Source organism: Fukomys damarensis, unplaced genomic scaffold, assembly GCF_012274545.1.
Source record: "Fukomys damarensis isolate Sample0158 unplaced genomic scaffold, DMR_v1.0_HiC HiC_scaffold_17, whole genome shotgun sequence".
Lineage (NCBI taxonomy): Eukaryota > Metazoa > Chordata > Mammalia > Rodentia > Bathyergidae > Fukomys > Fukomys damarensis.
This window is the reverse complement of record NW_022900929.1, coordinates 26,413,391-26,430,864: the sequence shown is the minus strand read 5'-3', so window position 1 is coordinate 26,430,864 and position 17,474 is coordinate 26,413,391. Positions and strand designations below refer to the sequence as shown.

The 17,474-nt window shown below is 50.8% G+C and overlaps 1 long non-coding RNA gene across 2 annotated transcripts in view; it reads left to right on the top strand.

Annotated features, from left to right (window-relative positions):
* Positions 1 to 13,068: 13,068 nt before the first annotated feature.
* Positions 13,069 to 17,474, top strand: part of LOC104862723 — a 51,382-nt gene continuing 46,976 nt past the window's right edge. For both annotated transcript variants that reach the window (XR_002025384.2, XR_780422.2), the window contains exons 1-2: positions 13,069 to 13,391; positions 13,886 to 14,063. This is a non-coding gene — a long non-coding RNA (uncharacterized LOC104862723). The remainder of the gene's footprint in view (positions 13,392 to 13,885; positions 14,064 to 17,474) is intronic.

Here is a 17,474-nt window from a genome sequence, read left to right as displayed (position 1 = left end):
TTTTTTGGTTTTTTTTTGGCCCGGGGGTTCAAACTCAGAGCTGTCACAGCTACATGCCCAGCCCTTTTTTGTTTTTTTTATTTTGAGACAGGGTCTGGCTGATTTTCTCAGGCTGGGCTCAAGCATGGTAATCCTCCTGCCTCAGCTTCCCAGTGTTGGCATCACAGGTGTGCACCACCACACTGTGCTGAAAATCAACTTGAAAAATGAGCAGTCACAGGGACCCATGGGACAGTAACAAAAGACAGCATTTCCATCACTGGAGTAGCAGGAGGGGGGGAAGAGAGCCGCTGAAAAGCAGTCAAGGACGTTTAAACGCTCCCTGAATTTGACAAAAGATACAGATCTTTAGATTTGAGAAGCTTAATAAACTAACAGGAGCAAAAAAACCCAAGAAAGACAAGCTGAAAACTAAAGGCAAAGTCTCAGAGGCAGCCAGAGTCAGTGCTGAGTTATGTTGGGGTGGGCACTGGTTATAAAGTCACTTGTGAAGTGTTGACACAAAGCCAGGTGTGATGGGGCACACATAATCTCAGCACTTGGGAGGCTCAGGCAGGAGGATCCCTGTGAGCTCAAGGCCAGCCTGGGCTGCAGAGTGAGACCCAGTTTTAAAACAAGAAAACTGTTGATACCAGAAGATGTGATAAACTGCATATCGTGTTAGCTAGATGAGCTGCTACAAAATCTATACAAAGACGAGATCTCTAAAAGTTCTAGCAACCCACAGAAAAGCAAGACGATAGAAGTAGAAAAACACTTGAGACACACCAAACAAAATAAAATGGCACACTTTTGCTCTAATGTGGCAATAATTACATTAAGTGTAAATGGTCAAGCTACACCAGTAAAAGAGACTGGCAGAGGGGAACATGTGACCCAGTTACCTGCAGTTTACAGAAACATAAGATTCAGCTGGGTGGTGGGGAGTGAAGGCACAGGGAGAGTAACGCAGTTGAACAAGGGAGTGACCAGAATCGGTTGCGCCGTTCAAGGAGGACGGCGTCTTGCAGTTGCCAGGCGTGCTCATGAGACAGGAGGCACCGAAGGCAAAGCCTGGCTCAGAGCTGGGAGTCAAGTCCCCGCCACGCTGACGGGAGCGTGTTGTCCGGTTGCGGACAGCTTCGCGAATGGCCGCAGGTTGGGGTTGGGGGGCCCGCCCGGAAGAGGCAGTCCCTGGGTTTCAGTGTGGACCGCACCTCCCCTCGCAGCCTCCCTGAGGGAAGCAGCCTTGCTCCGCCAGGCCCCTGCCTTAGAGCAGTGACCGAGGACAGAGCCCTAGGTGGGTCCCTGTCCCCTGCTGGAGCTGCAGGGGTTGGGTATTGCGTACCAGCCACAGGCAGAGTGATTCAAACAGCCACGCAGCCTGCAGAGCGACCCTGTGACCATCCTGTCCCAGGGACAGGAGCCCCGAGTGATCGGACGCAGAGGCCGGCGTGTCCCCTGCGTCTGGGCCGGGCCAGGCCGGGCGGCACCAGGCCGACAGCTGGGCCCAGTGAACTGACTGGGGCTCGCTTAGTGTAAGCCGGCCCGGCGCAGGTGACGACGCTGGTTCTCCAGCAGAGCCTGCTGCTCTCTGCTGTGTGGTTTCTGTGTCAGCGCAGCTGGGATGTGCCCAGGGCTCAGCCCAGGGTCACAAACCTCGCTCAGCGGTGCCACCAGCACTCCTCAGGCCTGGGCCTGGCCGGAGCCCCTCAGGTTGCGGTGCACACAGGACCTGGCAGAAGCCTCTGCTGCTGCTGCCGGGTGGCTCACCTGGAGCTGGGCTGGGGCCAGGAGCCAGGGTGAGGCAGGAGCTGAGGAAGTCAGAATGAAAAGGAGGTTAAGTAACCACGAACCCCACCCTTGAGCCCATAACCTTTGCAATGAGTGCCATCCCCAGCCTTTTTTATTTTTATTTTTCCTCTTGAGACGGTCTCACTAAATTGGCCCCTGGTTGGTTGGCCTTGAACTCAGTATGGTCCCGCCTCAGCCTCCCCCAGTGTGGGACTCCTCCCACTTGACACCTGCCGGAACTCCTCTCCTCTAACCGCAGCCGAGTGGGCTGCAGTCTCATCAGGCCCTCGACAGCGCCTCACATCAAGACCAGAAAACCTGGGACTCAGGTCACAAGAAGCGACGGGTCACCCAGGACAGCAGGTGACCAGAGTCTCCCAGGAGGGGTGGTGGCTGAGTCAGGAGGATTTAGGCAAGCTGGCTCCGCCCTGCAGTGACAGCTGCCTGGCTGTGTGGCCCCCAAGGGCCGACACGGACACGGGAGCCTTGGGAAGCAGGAACCTCCCTTGCTGTCCTGCTGCAGCCTCCCCACTCCACCCACTTCCTGTTTCTCCCCAGATACCAGGGGTGGAGCGGCCCTGCCCTCTGTAGTGGGGTCGCCATGGCAACAGGGTGAAAGCAGAGCCAGGCCTGGAGAGGCCTTGGGGTAGGGATGGCCCCTAGCAGCCCTGCACTTGGAGGGCTGGGAGACAACCGGGTGTGTGTGTGTGTGTGTGTTACACATGGGCCCTAGAGACATGCACTGGGGCCATCCAGGGACGAACTTTCTCCACCATGCACTCCCCTGTCAGCTGGAATGTAAGAAATACGAAGAGCCGGGAGTGGTGGCGCAGGCCTGTAATCTCAGCACTTGGGAGGCTGAGGCAGGAGCATCGCTGTGAGTTTGAGACCAGCCTACTACATAATGAGTTCCAGGTCAGTCTCAACTACATAGTGAGACCCTGTCTCCAAAACAAAATAAAAGAAATAGGAAGAATGCGCAGCCAGACATCGAGGTAGAGCACACCTGTCATCCCGGCCCTCTGGGAGGCTGAGGCAGGAGGGTCCCAAGTTTGAGTCCAGCCTGGGCAACTTAGCAATTTAGCGAGACCCTGTCTCAAAGTAAAAATCACAAAAGGGCTGGGGATGTGGCTCCGTGGGAAGGGCCTGTGTTCAATCATCAGGAATGGATGAAAAGAGAGAATGGATGGATGCAAATGAGGAGGGCGGGCTATGGGCAGACACGCAGGGGCTCCCACCCCCACCTCGGGATCAGCGCTCGGGCCTCCCACGCTTGGTCTCCAGAGGGACACAGCACGTGTGACACCGAGGCGTTGGCCTTAGAGTCCACCACCTCAGGCTGGACAGCACCCCGCAGCCAGCACGTTCATGGGAGCCCCCCGCCAGGCAAGGTGCAGCTGCCAAAACTTCCTGGGGAGCAGGAGAAAGGAAGACGTGTCATGGTCTTCTGGGCATTAAGGAAAAACTTTTGTAGGGCGTGGCGCATTAGGCTGTGATTTCAGCACTTGGGAGGCTGAGGCAGGAGGGTCTCTATGAACTCTAGGCCAGCCCTAGGCTCCATAGGGAGTTCAAGGCCAGGATGGACTACATAGAACCTGTTTCAAAGACACCAAAACAATAAAAAATAAAAAGTTACCAATACCCTGTGCATAATGATCACATTCCTTGTGGGGGGGGGCGGAACCCGAACCCATTCTTTTAATTCTCTCCTCCCTCTCCCCACACCCTCAATCTCTGGGAGCCCTTGTGCTTCCGTCCTAGAGTCTGAAGGCGGGGCCCTGGGAGCCTCTGACCCAGAAGAGAGACCGGGCTGGGCCGGGGTGTGACCCCCCCCCCCGGTCTGGAGGAAGAAACCCCACCGGCCGCTGACTCTCGCTTGTGCACCTGGGGCCGATGACCGCCCCGCGAGGGGTGAGCCAAGTCCTCGCCTCTCCAGGGTGTACCCCGGCGTCGGGAGTGGGCTGATCCCGGAGTGCTGGGCCTGCGCTGTGCCTTTTCCGCACCCCGCCAGAGGAAAGGGGACTCTGCACTCAGGCCGGGACACAACGCGGAGCTGCTCGTCCGTAGGCGGGCGTGGTGGCACACGCTGGTCATCCCAGCACTCTGGGAGGCTGAGGCAGAAGGATTGCAAGCTGGAGAGCAGCCTGGGACCTTTGGTGACAGTGGAACCCTGTCCAAAAATTTAAAAAAACGAAAAAAAGTCTTGGATGCATCTCAGCATGAAGGCTCTGGGTTTAGCCCTTAGCAGTGGAAAATAAAAGCAAATAAAATACATAAAACAAAATGAAATAATAAAATACCCCCCATCCGGACTTCCCAGGGAGAGGCCCCGGCGCAGCGCCCCGCGTGGATCCGCGGCCGGCTGAAGAGAACGCCAGGGCTCTGTGCCTGCCTCTGCGGCCGCCTGGGGGTTCTGGGGGACTCGGCTCCCCAGCTTCAGAGAGGAAGCAGAAAAAGCAGTTCCTGTCGGCAGAGAAGCACACCCCTGTGAGCCATTCCAGCCATCTGGGAGGCTGAGGCAGGAGGGTCTCGAATTGAGACCATCTCAGGCAACTTAGCAAGACCCTATTTCAAATTAGAAAGGGACTGGAGAGGTGCTGGGGATGAAGGCCCTGGTCTCAGTCCTCAGTTCCTAGGGGAAAATACACTGAATAGGAGGGGACTGCTCTGTCCAACAGCTCAGCTCAGGGTGGCCTGAAGTGGCCCATGGCCTGTTTCCCAGGTTGGAGACTGTGAGAGGTCCTCAGCCCAGGGCTGGGGGTGCAGGAAGACGCAGGCTGCCACCCCTCTGCTGTCCAGGTGCCAGTCACTCAAGCGGGGCCACCAAGCTGGGGGCGGGGGCACAGACCCTCGCTGACCGGGGCTGCAACCCGGACAGCGTCCTTCTCAGAAGGTGGCTCCGCTCAGGGACCCGGCAGGTGAGGGACCCAGGTTGGGGGGCAGAGGTGCCCTGGGCCCCAGCTGGGTAACCTGAGGCACGTGCCGGCTCCTGCTTCTGAGACCTGCAGAACAGTGGTGGAGGCCCCGTTTACTTGCTGGGGTCGCCTGGCTTGGGAGCTGGAAATGTACTTTTCATAAAGGATTCAGGATCAGTTCTTTTATTATATTTTTTTTCTTTGCAATACTGGGGATAGAACCCAGAGCCTTTACACTGAGCTGCATCCCCAGCCCTTTTTTATTTTGAGGCAGAGTCTCGATAAATTGCTAAGTCGCCCAAGCTGGGATCAAACTTATGATTGTCCTGCCTCAGCCTCCCACAGTGCTGGAGTTACAGGCATGCACCACCATACCTAGACTTATTTTTATGTTTGAAAGATTATGCACATGGTGCTATGTCTAAGAAATCTTTGACTAACCTAAGACTATAAAGACTTTTTTTCTTCCTAGAAGTTTTATAGTTGTACATTTTGCAGCTGACTCTGTGACCCATTTTGAATTATTTTTATGTATGTTGAAAAAGAAAACTCGAAGTTCATTTTTAAAAATATGGATATCCATAACTTCCCCCTGTATTTTTGAAAAGAATGTTATTTTCCTGTTGAATTATTTGACATTTTTGTTAAAGATCCACTGACTATTTGCTCAGAGATAACAAAAAGCACAGGCCACAAACTGAAGTAAACCTCATCAAAACGGAAGGTTTTGTCTGTCTGGGACCACTGGGGAGACACAGTTCGGATCAGAGCTCTGTCCGATGAGGGCCGGTGTCCAGGTCAGGCAAGGAGCTCCCGCGTCTCAGTGGGAAAAGACAGACCACTTGGTCCAGCCCAAAAGCAGTCGTCGAACTCGAACCCCCAATTTCTTGGGGGTTTTTTTGGTTGTTTTGTTTTGAGACAGGGTCTCACTGTGTAGTTGAGACTGACCTAGAACTCACTATGTAGCCCAGGCTGGTCTCGAACTCACAGTGATCCTCCTGCCTCAGCATCCTGAGTGCTGGGATTACAGGCATGCACCACCACGCCCGGCTACCCCCCATTTCTTGGAAGCAGATGCACGAATGGAAAAAGTAAGCACAAGAAAGGGCTCAGCGGCACAAGCCTCCTGGGAGGCTGAGACAGGAGGGTCCCACCTTGGAGCCCCGCCTGGGCAACTTAGCAATTTAACTGTCTCAAAAAGAACATGAAAAAGAGCTGGGGATGTAGCTCAGGGACAGCGCAGCCCTAGGTTAGATCTCTAGTCTGAAATTAAAGAGAGAAAAAAGCTATTATCTCCCCAGAATGGAGAACAGAACAGCAAGCACCTGGCCAGATGAAGTCGGAACCTCTGACGATGCCAACGGGACGTACACTAGCTGGTGCTGGGGAGACACTTGGGGGCTCCTGGAAGCAGGAGGAAACACAGAAGGACTATCGGATGCAACAGTTCCTCTCGGTTGTTTATATCACAATCGACTGGAAACGGATAGTTCAATAAAACCGTGCGTCTCGCGACCCGCAGCCGCACTGCTCACTGCAGCCAGAAGGTGGCAGCACTGAATATCAGTGGACTATTATGCAGCTATTCAAAGGAATGCAGGGCCGATACCCAACACAGCGTAGACGAGCCAGAAAACAATGCAGGAAAAGGAGCCTGATGCAGCAGACCACACCAGAGTTGTACTGACAGGAAGTGGGCAGACTCGGGGATGCCCAGAGACCAAGCCCAGCTGTGGCTTCCGGATGCTGGAGAGTGGCAGGAACAGTGACACCTTAGTAGGTCTGAGGTTAGAAAGTTCTGAAATCAGAAAGAGGTGACAGTCACACCGAATACGCTGAATTATATACTCAAAAAATGGCTAAAGCCATTAGTTTTATGCTGTACATACTTAACCACAAACCAAAGCACAAATGGGTGAATTGTAATGTATTTTCTTATTACAGGGGATGGAACCCAGAGCCTCTGCACTGAGCTACATCCCCAGCCTCTTTCATTTTTTAATTTTGAGACAGGGTTTTCCTAAGCTGCCAAGTTTGGGTTGGAACTTGCAATTCTCTTGCCTCAGCCTCCCGAGTGCTGGGATCACAGGCATGCACCACCATGCCCGACCTACTAGTAACATTTAAAACTTTTTTTTTTTTTTTTTGGTACTGGGGTTGAACATTTTAAACATTTTAAATGATATTCGGTGGAGAACAGAGCTCCCTAGAAGGACCCCAGGTGAAACGACCTGGCATGTCACCGCACAGGTGTGCACGGCGCCCCTTGGTGCTCCGTGATGACCTGCCCTGCGGGCGGCCTCGGACTCAGAGTGAGGACAGGACATGTTCTTTTCGTCACTGTCTGCTATAAGTGGGTTGGATGTTCCTGGCCTAGAGGCAGCCTTGGGGGCCAGATACTTCACCTGCTGCCGTGTGGTGGTTCCCACCCAGGGGGCGGCACAGGGACCCCAACCCTCAGACCCCCACAGGAGCCCTGCCTCCGCAGGAGGAATGGGCGGTTCAGTCTCGGGTGGGACCGTTAGCCATGAAAGGCCAACTGGAATGGGTGAGAAGGCCTAGCAGATTAGTACAGCACAACTGTGGGCGTGTCTATGGGTGATTGATATGCAGACCAGCAAACTGAGCGGGGAGACCCATGCCGGATGTGGTTGGCACTAACCAATAGGCTCGCAGCCTTGAGGGGAATAAAAAGGCAAAGAAGAAGGAAGTGCTTCCATTTTGGAAGAAGTCCAGTCTTCACTGTCGCCTGGGGTTTGTTCAGCCTTACAACACAGACTCGCTCCAGGGGGCTTCCAGAACTTTGCCCTTGGACTAGTGCTGCATCTTTGATGCCCTCTTGTTCTGTATCTTTGCTTCCCTCTTTTTGTGTGGCTTCCATTTTCTTGGGCTGAGCAACTACTGGACCCTCCGGCCCTCCAGTGGGCAGGCAGCTGTGGTGGACTCTCCCACTTCTGGTACTGTAAGTCTACCCAGTAACCCTCCTTGCATAATCATCCATATGTTTTCTCAGAGGGCCCCTGAGGCTGGAAGAGCCTGCGAAGATGACCCTCGCGTCTTCCCACATTAGGACAGACGCTTTCTCTGCCCGTGTCCAGGGACCAGGCCTGCACGGCGAACTGTACTGTGGTGGCTCGGCTCGTGGAACTTGATACGTCCCAGACATGTGTCACGGTCCAAGAGCCGAGAGGAGATGTCTTCTGCCTTTGCACCCTGAAGCTTCAGTTGTGGGCTCTTCTTGTCCCTTAGCCTCGCTCCCTCCTCTTCCTCACAAATGAGGTGTTTCTCAGAAGCTGCTCTGTTTCTAGAGTCTGCACACATTTGAAGATGGTAGGTCTTTCTGTCATTGCTGAAAACATGGAGTTGGAAAGACAGAGGGAAAAGGCTGGCTGGGATTCAGCTATGTGTTTTTTACGACGTGTTTCTGGAAAGTGTTGATTGCTAATGCAGCCAGTGAAGTCCATCCCAAAGGTCGGTCTGCCAAGAAGAGGAATCCAAGAAACAGCCCGGGGCTTTCTCAGCGTGGTCCCCAGAGATCCCTAGGTCAACCTGTCCCGTGAAGGAGAAGCCTGATCCTGGGGCTGGCTGGGTTCTGTCCTGATGTCAGCTGTCACTGGCTGCCGTAACAGAAGCCGGCACCACTGCACTACAGAGGTGTGTGTCTTGCTGAGGTGCCCTGTCCCCTGTAGCAGCCAGGACAGCATCTTAGTCTCCGTGTCTTCATGCTAAGCTGAGGACAATGGGCCTCCCTAGTGTGGGACATTCTGTTCCCACCAGGAGCATTTAGGACTTCCTCATAAATGCCTCCGGCGTCCCATCTTCTCATGTTCCAGTGGTCACAGCAGGCCCTAGGCGAGAGGTCCCACCCATGGCAGAGATCCTGCTCTACTCACAGGGGAGTGGGTGTCTTAGTCACTGTTTAGTTGCTAGAACAAAATGTCAGACATCTGCAAGTTAAAGGAGGAGCCGTTAACATCGGCTGGCGGTTTCAGAGGATTCGGTCCACACTGGCCCCAAGGCAGGACCATGATGGTGGAAGGGCCTGGTGGAGGAGAGCTGCTCACCTCATGGCCGCCGGGCAGGAGAGAGGGGAGGGAGGAGCCAGGGACAGGGCATGGCCTTCCAGCGCGCACCTCCAGGGACACCTCTATCCCACGAGACTTTTGGAGACATTTTAGATTTAAACCGTAATAGTGGGCAAGGACTAGCAGGGGCTTGTGCAGCATGAGTGGAGAATTAATGTAGACGGTTGTACAAACTCACCTGTCCTTTCTAGGAAGGAGGTAGTTAAGAAAAAAAGAGACTGGAGAAAGGGCTGGTGGGCCTTTCTGAGGCCTTAGGGACGGAAAGGAGGGCCCGCCTGGAGCTGTGCTGACAGAGGGGTCTGATCCACTTCCGAGGTCAACGTGAACCCAGGACCAGGATGCCCAGGCCTGCCCGCAGCAGGCAAAAGGAACCTGGTAAAGTGACCTCTGCACAGGAAGTCTCCAGGCCAGTGTCCAGTGCTCCTCTGCAGCCCCTGGTCAACCCAGCCCCGGTCACCGTGTCATCGTACAGATCCCATCCCAGGCTCTGGGCACCATGACGGCTCCTCCCGGGCCAACAGCACTGAGAGCACCGCCGCCCACGGGGGCCGAGTCCTGCCCTGAACTCTTCTTCTGCCGCCCCCCAGTGTTCCTGTCTCTGCTGACAGATCCCTTCCCCTGTGCTTGCCCTGGATGTCCCGCTCTGTTCTTCGTCTTGGACGTCAGGAGCTGGAGACGACCCAGCCCAGGAGCACGCTAGCAGGAGTGGGCTTGATTAGAAACAGAAAAGACGAGGAAACGAGGAGAGGGTCCTCCAGGCCCACGTCACACTAGGCGTCTGGGAGTAAGGACAGCTGGACCCGGGTCCGGGGTGGGAGGCCACGGCCAGGCCGGGACCAGCAGGGCGCTGTGGGGACGTCACAGCGGCCACAGTGGCGACTCCACCCCTGCAGCTCCCTGGGTGCCTTCTCATCAGGCAGCCCACACCTGTGTGACCACTGCCCCCACTGTCCACTCAGAGGGTGTCGTCCAGGTCCTTTGCCACTGGAAGCGCCCATGCGGACTGCATCCCGCAGGAGTGAGAGCAGCAGAAGCCGTCACAGAAAACCTGGTGTCCAACTCCTTCACCTGCATTCTGCTGGAGCCAAAGTGAGTGAAGGGGGGGGGAGGGGTTGGGGAGGCCTGGAGAGAGAGGAAGAGACCAAGAGGGAGAGCGTGATCCCAGGCCTGCAAGAGTCCTTAAGGCTGCAGGGAGACGTGGTCCCATGACCTGTCTGTCCTTGCTCGATCCCCTTTGTGAGGGGACTGTCTGCTTGGGGGAAGGGATCTCATCGTGTGTGGTCTGCAGGGCTTTGCTTGTTTGGATTTATGTATTTATCTTGTTTTTTTTTTTTTTTTTTTTTTTTTTTTTTTTTTTTTTTTTTTTTTTTTTTTTTTTTTTTTTTTTGGCAGGGGAGGTACTGAGGATCGAACTCAGGACCTTGCGCTTTTTTGGTACTGAGGATTAAACCTAAGGCCTTTGTACTGAACTTCATCCCCAGTCTTTTAACATTTTTTATTCTAAGACAGAATCTTGCTAGGTCATTAAGTTGCCCAGGCTGGGCTTGAACTTATGATCCTCCTGCCTTAGCCTCCCAGAGTGCTGGCTGCCATCCCTGGTTGGATTACTCTTACCTTAGTGTCCTCAGCCTTGCAGAGGAATGGGACGGCTTAGATACACTTAGGACTGGAAAAACAATTTTTTTTTTGTAAAACTTTTCTAAACAATGCACATCCTGAGCAGAGCTGAACAGAGTTCTGTCCTGAAGTTTTAGGCGAGTAAAACAGAAAGTTGAGTTTCCTGGTGCATCTTAATTTCCTGGGTCCAGCCTCAGAAGGTGGTGGCATTTGGGAGCGAGGGGCTGTGGCAGGGACTGTCGCAGACCCGAGCTCATAAATAAGCACGTGTTCATCTGAAAATGTCTCGAAAGCCCAGAAGAAATGCGCAGACTACTTTGAGAACTGGCTGGTGTCTACCACGAGACATCTTTTGAAGTTCGTCCTCCACCTTTACACAAACAAACAATTTTAAAAAGAGCCAAGTGTCTTGTAGGATAAGAAGAATTCTTTGACAGCGATTGGATTCCTCCCTGTAGGAAACACTGCAGAGGGACTGATGTTCTCTCCCGATCTCCTGCGTCTTCCCTGATGGACAGAACCCAGTTCAGGCTGCTCATTATAAACTTAACTGTGGAGGAGAAAAGGGGAAGGAAAAATGAAGTCAGACCCAAGATGTGGTCTGCTTCAGCACAACAGCTGGTGAAAGTGGAGAGAAGCCTCGGGCGGGGCCCTGGGTGGGCTGGGTCCAGAACCCCTGGGACACCCAGGACCAGGGACAGAAGTTATGGTTTCTGTTCTGGTGAGAGAGGCCAGTTCCCTTGCGCCTTGCCTTCTCAGCACCTGGTATGGTTCCCAGGGACGTGGCAGGCATCCGAGGAGCAAATGCATTTAACAGCCAGGCCTGGCGATGCTTGCGTGTAATCCCAGCACTCTAGGAGGCTGAGGCAGGAGGATCCCGAGGTGGAGCCCAGCCTGGACAACTTAGCAAGAGCCTGCTTCACTTTTCTTCCTGGTGCGGATCTGGACTATCGCCTATTTGTGCTTCTTTGCTTCTTGGGTGCGGGTCTGTCTCCCTGAGAGGAGGGTCACCTCCCCACAGCTGGTCCTGCTGCAGGCTGGGTCTGCTCTGGCCCACACTGGGGCCCTGGCTGGTGTTTGGGTCGCAGGAATCCAGTCCAGGACAGTCTCTTCCAGCTCATAGGTTGCCAGGGCACCTGGCAGTGGTGCCAGCTTCCAGTCGAGGCGGGTTTGTTGATTGCCTGCTAGGTGGTGGCAGGTACTTGTTCTGGGACCTTCCTATCAGCCCAGCCCTGCACTTGTTCTCAGGATGTTCTCCCCCTGGAGTGCCAGAGAAGAGAGGTGGCCATGGCACCCACAGGGAGGGCTGCTCCCACGGCGGATGCAGGGGGCTGCAGCCCCAATCTGGTCTGCCCTTTGCTCCTCTGTGAAGTCCCCCGGGCTGCACAGTCCCATGAGGGTTGGGGCTTCAGGCTGTGCATTCTGGGGACACAGTTCCAGGCCTCTCGGTTACCAAGCAACGGGGTACCTGCTGCGCCAGGGAGCATGGGGCTCCAGGTGAGCCCAGAGGCAGGTGACTCAAAGGCAGCCGGAGTGGAGTATGGGACGGAGGGGGAAACTGAGTCAGCCAAGGAGCCCTGGCACAGGGCAGTAGCTGGGCTGGGAGGAAGCTGGGGAGTGGGCGGGCCTGGAAGTCTACCTGGGCGAAGGTGCTGCCATTTGTTCTTCATGCCTGAGCATCCTGGTGTGCGATGGGCAGTGTCCAGGCTCCTGGGAGGGCACCTGGCACCCCGGTTCCTGCAGTTCCATAAGGAGGCTGCACAACGCACTGTGTTGTCCTGTGGGAACCCCAGCTTCTCCCACCTGTCTTCCTTTTCTTTGTAAACAGAGAAATCTCCAAAGTGGAGACTCTCCAGCAGGCCCTTGTTCCACAGCGGAGCATCCATCATTTTTATTTCATGGGGTGAGTGTCACCGAAGGAAGCCTCCTCACCGTTGGCCCTGTCCTTTTGTCCCATCCACAATCGGATCTGGCAGCCACACGTGTTTATTCCAACCTCATAATTAAAGAAGAATGTTAAGTGTGCGACTCAATTCTATTCCAAATGTTAGAAAGATCTGGAACAATGCAGCCCTTTGGGAAAAGCTTAGAGGAGAAAAAAACACATTTACAAATAAGAAATTTGGAAATAACAGAACATCTTAGTTTGGAACACATGCAGTTTTCCTAGACTGTCTTTTACTTTTTTCTTTTCAAATAGAGATCCTTCAAAAAATCAACAAAAAGAGGTCAATTGTAGGAACACTTTCAGAATATACATTAGAAACCAACAAAGGAAAACATCTGGAGATGAGGGATAGGAAGAGAAAGCATCTGTATCGGAATCATTTTAAAGAGTGACTGATGCATAAATATAAAAATATAACCATGTCCAATTACAGAATTCTTCAGAGACAGGAAGATTTGTGGCCATCTGGTCTACCAGCATCATCTTTTCAAGTTCTGAAACAACCCCAGGGGGTTCTGCATCCTAGAACTGCAGAGAAGGAAGCTCAGGAATCCTCCTGGATCGTGGGGTATACTTTGGAATCTCAGTCCCTCTCTGGGGATTGAACCCAGGCCCTTTATGCTGAGCTACCAGTCCCTTTTCTACTTTTTATTTTAAGACGAGGTCTCTCTAAGTCATGAAGTTGCCCAGGCTGGGCTGAAACTTTCGATCCTCCTGCCTCAGCCTCCCAGAGTGCTGCAAATTGCAACAGGGCCTCCTGGTCTGACTACAAATAGCAGTGTGGAGCATAAAAGTGACTAGGACTCCCCCGTCCCCTTGAAATGGCCTAGGCAAATGGCCCACACAGGGACAGAGGCACAGTGTAGAACAGGGAAGTGAGTGCTGATGGTTAGGGTCTGGGACCTCGAGCCTTCTCTCCTGGCCACCTTGCACTATGCAGGACAAAGAGCACTGTCCCAGATCTACAGGACTGGAGCTGTATCAGGGGTGGGGAGGACCTGCAGCCAGAACTCAGATGCCACAGGTCCAGTGACTTCGTGCCATTAAGGCAAGGTATGTGTGGCTAGGGTCGGGTATCCAGGGGAAGCGCTTGGGATTCACTCAGGAGATGGTAGACCACACTTCTGGGTGGTGTCTGGGTGGTCATGGAAGTGTGACCCTGGGTACCAAGTCTGGTCTCTGACTACTTCTCTGGTGCTTTCCCCTGCTCTGCTTCCTGGCCACCATTAACCACGTATCTTGTTCCTCCATTCCCTTCTGCTATGATGGCTCTGCTCTGGAGCCAGCCAGCCAGGGACTGATGCACTGAAACCATAAGCCAAATTAAACCTCTCCTTTAAGTTGTGGGTGGCAGGCACTGTGTCCCAGTGATGACAAAGCCAGTTGATACAAGGGATCTCCACATTTGCCCTTGGGTGCCTTCCTGGGTTCCCCCATCTCTGTGGACAGGGATCAAATCAGGCTGAATTCCTGACAGCCCAATCCACGGGGCTTTGTGTTGTCATTTCTGATGCCTGGCTGCATGTGATCCTTTTCGCACACTGCAGATGCCACTGCTGGTCACCCGCTTTAGTCGAGACTCCTCTCCTTGCTGGCTGTCATTCACCACAGTTCCTGAGAGGCACCCTGCTCTGTGCCCCAAAGGAGACTGCACTTCGCTGGGGAGGTGTGAGATTGTTCCCAAGTGGTTGATCTTTAGAAGCGTCGGCACACTCCTTCTCTAGGGTAAGGAGATTGACTTTGGGGGGAAAAGGGTAGCATCAGTTATATCTCCACACATTTGGATCACTTTGTCACTTGCTGTGGAAGAGTCTTCTAGGAGTCTGATGGGAATTAGATTGAATCTACAGATTGTTATTGAGTGTTGTCATCTTTATGAATATTCAGTCTTCCATGAACATTGGATGTCTTTCTGCTTATTTATTTATTTTTATCTTATTTAGCTTATTGGTACTTTTAAAGTATACAATACAGGTACATTCATCATTGGGATCTTGTACATCTTTCTGTTTATTTAGGTATTTCATTTCCTTTAACAATATTTTGTAGTTTTCAATGTGTTAAGTTTATTCCTAATGTATTATTTGTTTGGATGCAATTATTAAATTAAATTATTAACTTCATTTTCAGACTACTTATTGTTAGCATATATAAATATAGGAACATTTTTTTTTTTTTGGTACCAGGGATTGAACTCAGGCTCTTGTGCTTGTGAGGCAGGTGGCGAAATCACTGAGCCAAATCACTGGCTGTTAGCATATAAATAAATTGACTTTTTCATATTGATCTTGTATCCTGAAACCTTTGTAAGCTAGTTTAATGTAGCAGTTCAAAAATTTTTTTATAAAGTTCTTAGACTATTTTTACATATTTGGGGACATTTTAAAAAAATCAATATCTTTATTAAATGTATTACTTGGGTTATTTCTTTCTGAGTGGGTTCTGGTAGTGTATGTTATTCCAGAAATCAGTGTCTTGCATTTTATCTACATATATGTGATAAATACATAGGCAAGGAGCTGATCTTCCTATTACATTGTTAGCCTTTTTCTGGTGATTGATCTTCTCTTTCATCTATGCTATCAATAATTTGTACCTTTACTTCTTTGTTGGTCTTCTTAGATTTTATTGATCTTTTCAAAGAAGAATCAGCTTTATTTAGTTTCACCGGCTTCCTATTGCTTACTAGTTTTTTGGTTTTTTTTTTTTTGGTACCGGAGATCGAACTCAGGTCCTTGTTCTTGCAAGGCAGGCGCCAGAACCACTGAGCTAAATCTCCGGCCCTTGCTTACTAGTTTTAATTTCATGGTCATTGCTCTTATTTCCTTCCCTGTGTTTGATTTGGTACTGTTTCATTTTTCCTTTTCTGGATTCTTAAGGTAGATGCTTAAATTACATCTTTGATACTGTTCTTGTTTTTCTGTATAAGGATTTACTGCTACAGATTTCCTGTATTTTTGTTGTGTACAACAACTATTTTTATGTTGTAGTTTCATTATATTTGAAACCCTTTCTATTTTCCCTGGAAACTTCTGTTTTGGCCACTCCATTATTTGGAAGTGTGTTAATTTCTAAATATTTAGGGATTATTTTTCAGGTTCTCTTTGTTTTTTTGATTTCTAAATTGATTCCATTTTGTTAGGGAACATTATTTGTATGATTCAAATCTATCACACTTGCTAATGTTTGTGTTATAGGGCTGGATAAGTTCTGTAATAGTGAATATTCCAAGGGCTCCTGGAATAAATATCCTGTTATTGTGAAGCAAATTGTCTTATAAATGTCAATTAAATCAAGTTTATGGATAATGTTTTTCAAATCTTTTATTCCTTGCTGTTTTTCTCCCTAATGTTTTCACTGATAACTAAGAAAACAATGTTGAAGTCTCCAAGTTTAATTGTGGATCTGCAAATTTCTTTTTTCAGGTCTATCACTTTTTACTTCATGTATTTTGAGCCTATTGTGAGGTATGTCTGCATTTCAGATTATTATATCTATGCAGAAGATGAAACATAAACAGGAGACTTCTGATGATGTGTATCTTTTTTCTAAGCCATTTATTTTACTATTTCCTTTTCTTACATGCCAGACTCTCCAAAACTTCAGTCTTCCGCTTTCCACCTTCTGAATTAGGAAGCTTAATGTCGCCCATAGTGATGTTCCAGGTGATGTTGTCTTCTTCTCCATAGGACTCTATAAACTGTCCTTGTGAACTCTTCTGTTACCCTAAAGCCTCATGAGCTCAGGCTTTTGGGTGGTGACTTGATCATGAGTTATCTGCTGATGGGTTTATAACTGTGTGTGATATTGTGAGGTAAAGCCTGGTGGGGAAAGGTGGGTCACTGTGGGTGTGACCTGGAAAGGTCTATCTCCCTCCTCTTCTCTTGATCCCTTGCTGTTTCCTGCCTGCCATGCCATGGACTGTTTCTCCTCTGTCACGCTGTCCTGCCTTGGAGTCAACCTACTACAGACTGAAACCTCACAAACTGTGAGATGCGAGAAGACTATGCTCGTGGCTATGCCTCTGCCCTTAGGACATGTGAGGTTTGAATGGTAAACCTCAGTAGGATTCTCATGTCCTAGCAGGTCACCTGGAGCACAAAATTTGTGGAAAACCAGGTGAATGCCCTCTGCTGGGACTGGTGACCTGAAGTCTGTATTGAGAAGCTCCTAAGGCCCTAATCTTGTCCAGGGGAAATCAATGGGCAATGTCTGTCACAGGCAAAAGAAGGGAGAGAGGGCAGGAGTGCAGCCACCCATGACAGAGTGAGTATTGGGTTAGTTGCCGCAGCCCGAAAACTGTTCCCAAACCATACCCATCCTGCAGCCAGTGCAGATGAAAGAAGAGGTAAAAAAAGGGAAAATAAGTCAGGACTTGTCATATAACATACAAGCTCTATATACTTACCTTGTGTTCTGCTTCTGTGTAAATTCACATGAGGAGGATTTTTCTGTATGTTTTATAAATTCTTGAAGGACTTCTATGTAGACAATTCTGTCATCTACAAATCTGCAAACGGTGATAGGTTGACTCCTGCTTTCCAATTTCCATGCTTTTTATAAAAATAAAAAACAATCTAACTATGAGCTTTATTTGCATTCTACCATTTTCCTTTTAAACCAGAACTGCTCTTTTGTGTTTCTAGGATCTGGTTTATATTTCATCATCACATCTCCTCCAGTGTGTGATGGTTTTGAGTACTGGTCTGGGGCTTTTTGCAGTGTCCCTCCAGCTGAGCTTGTCTGACATTTTGTCAGGATTAATGAGGACAGGGTGTTTAGAAAGAACATTCTGGACACAGGTGTCCTTTTCCTCCCGTTGTGTCAAGAGTGCCTGGTATAGCACCAATCAGGGCAGGTGACCTTGGTTAAGGTGCATTTATGCCTTTCCTCACAAATTTACTACTTTCCCCTTTCCCACTCCATTAGTATTGGATTCCTAGGTCCAGCCCACACTCACAGGGAAGGAAACTAAACAACAGCGCTTGGAGGGGAAGCGTGGAATTCCTATTTGAGATTCTTTTGCTTGTGACGCTTTCATTTCCTCTGCTTGTCGGTTTTCACAGCTGAGACAGATGAGAAAAGGGAGGAGCAGGGCTGGCGGGCCAGCAGCTGGCGGAGGAGGAGGAGGAGGAG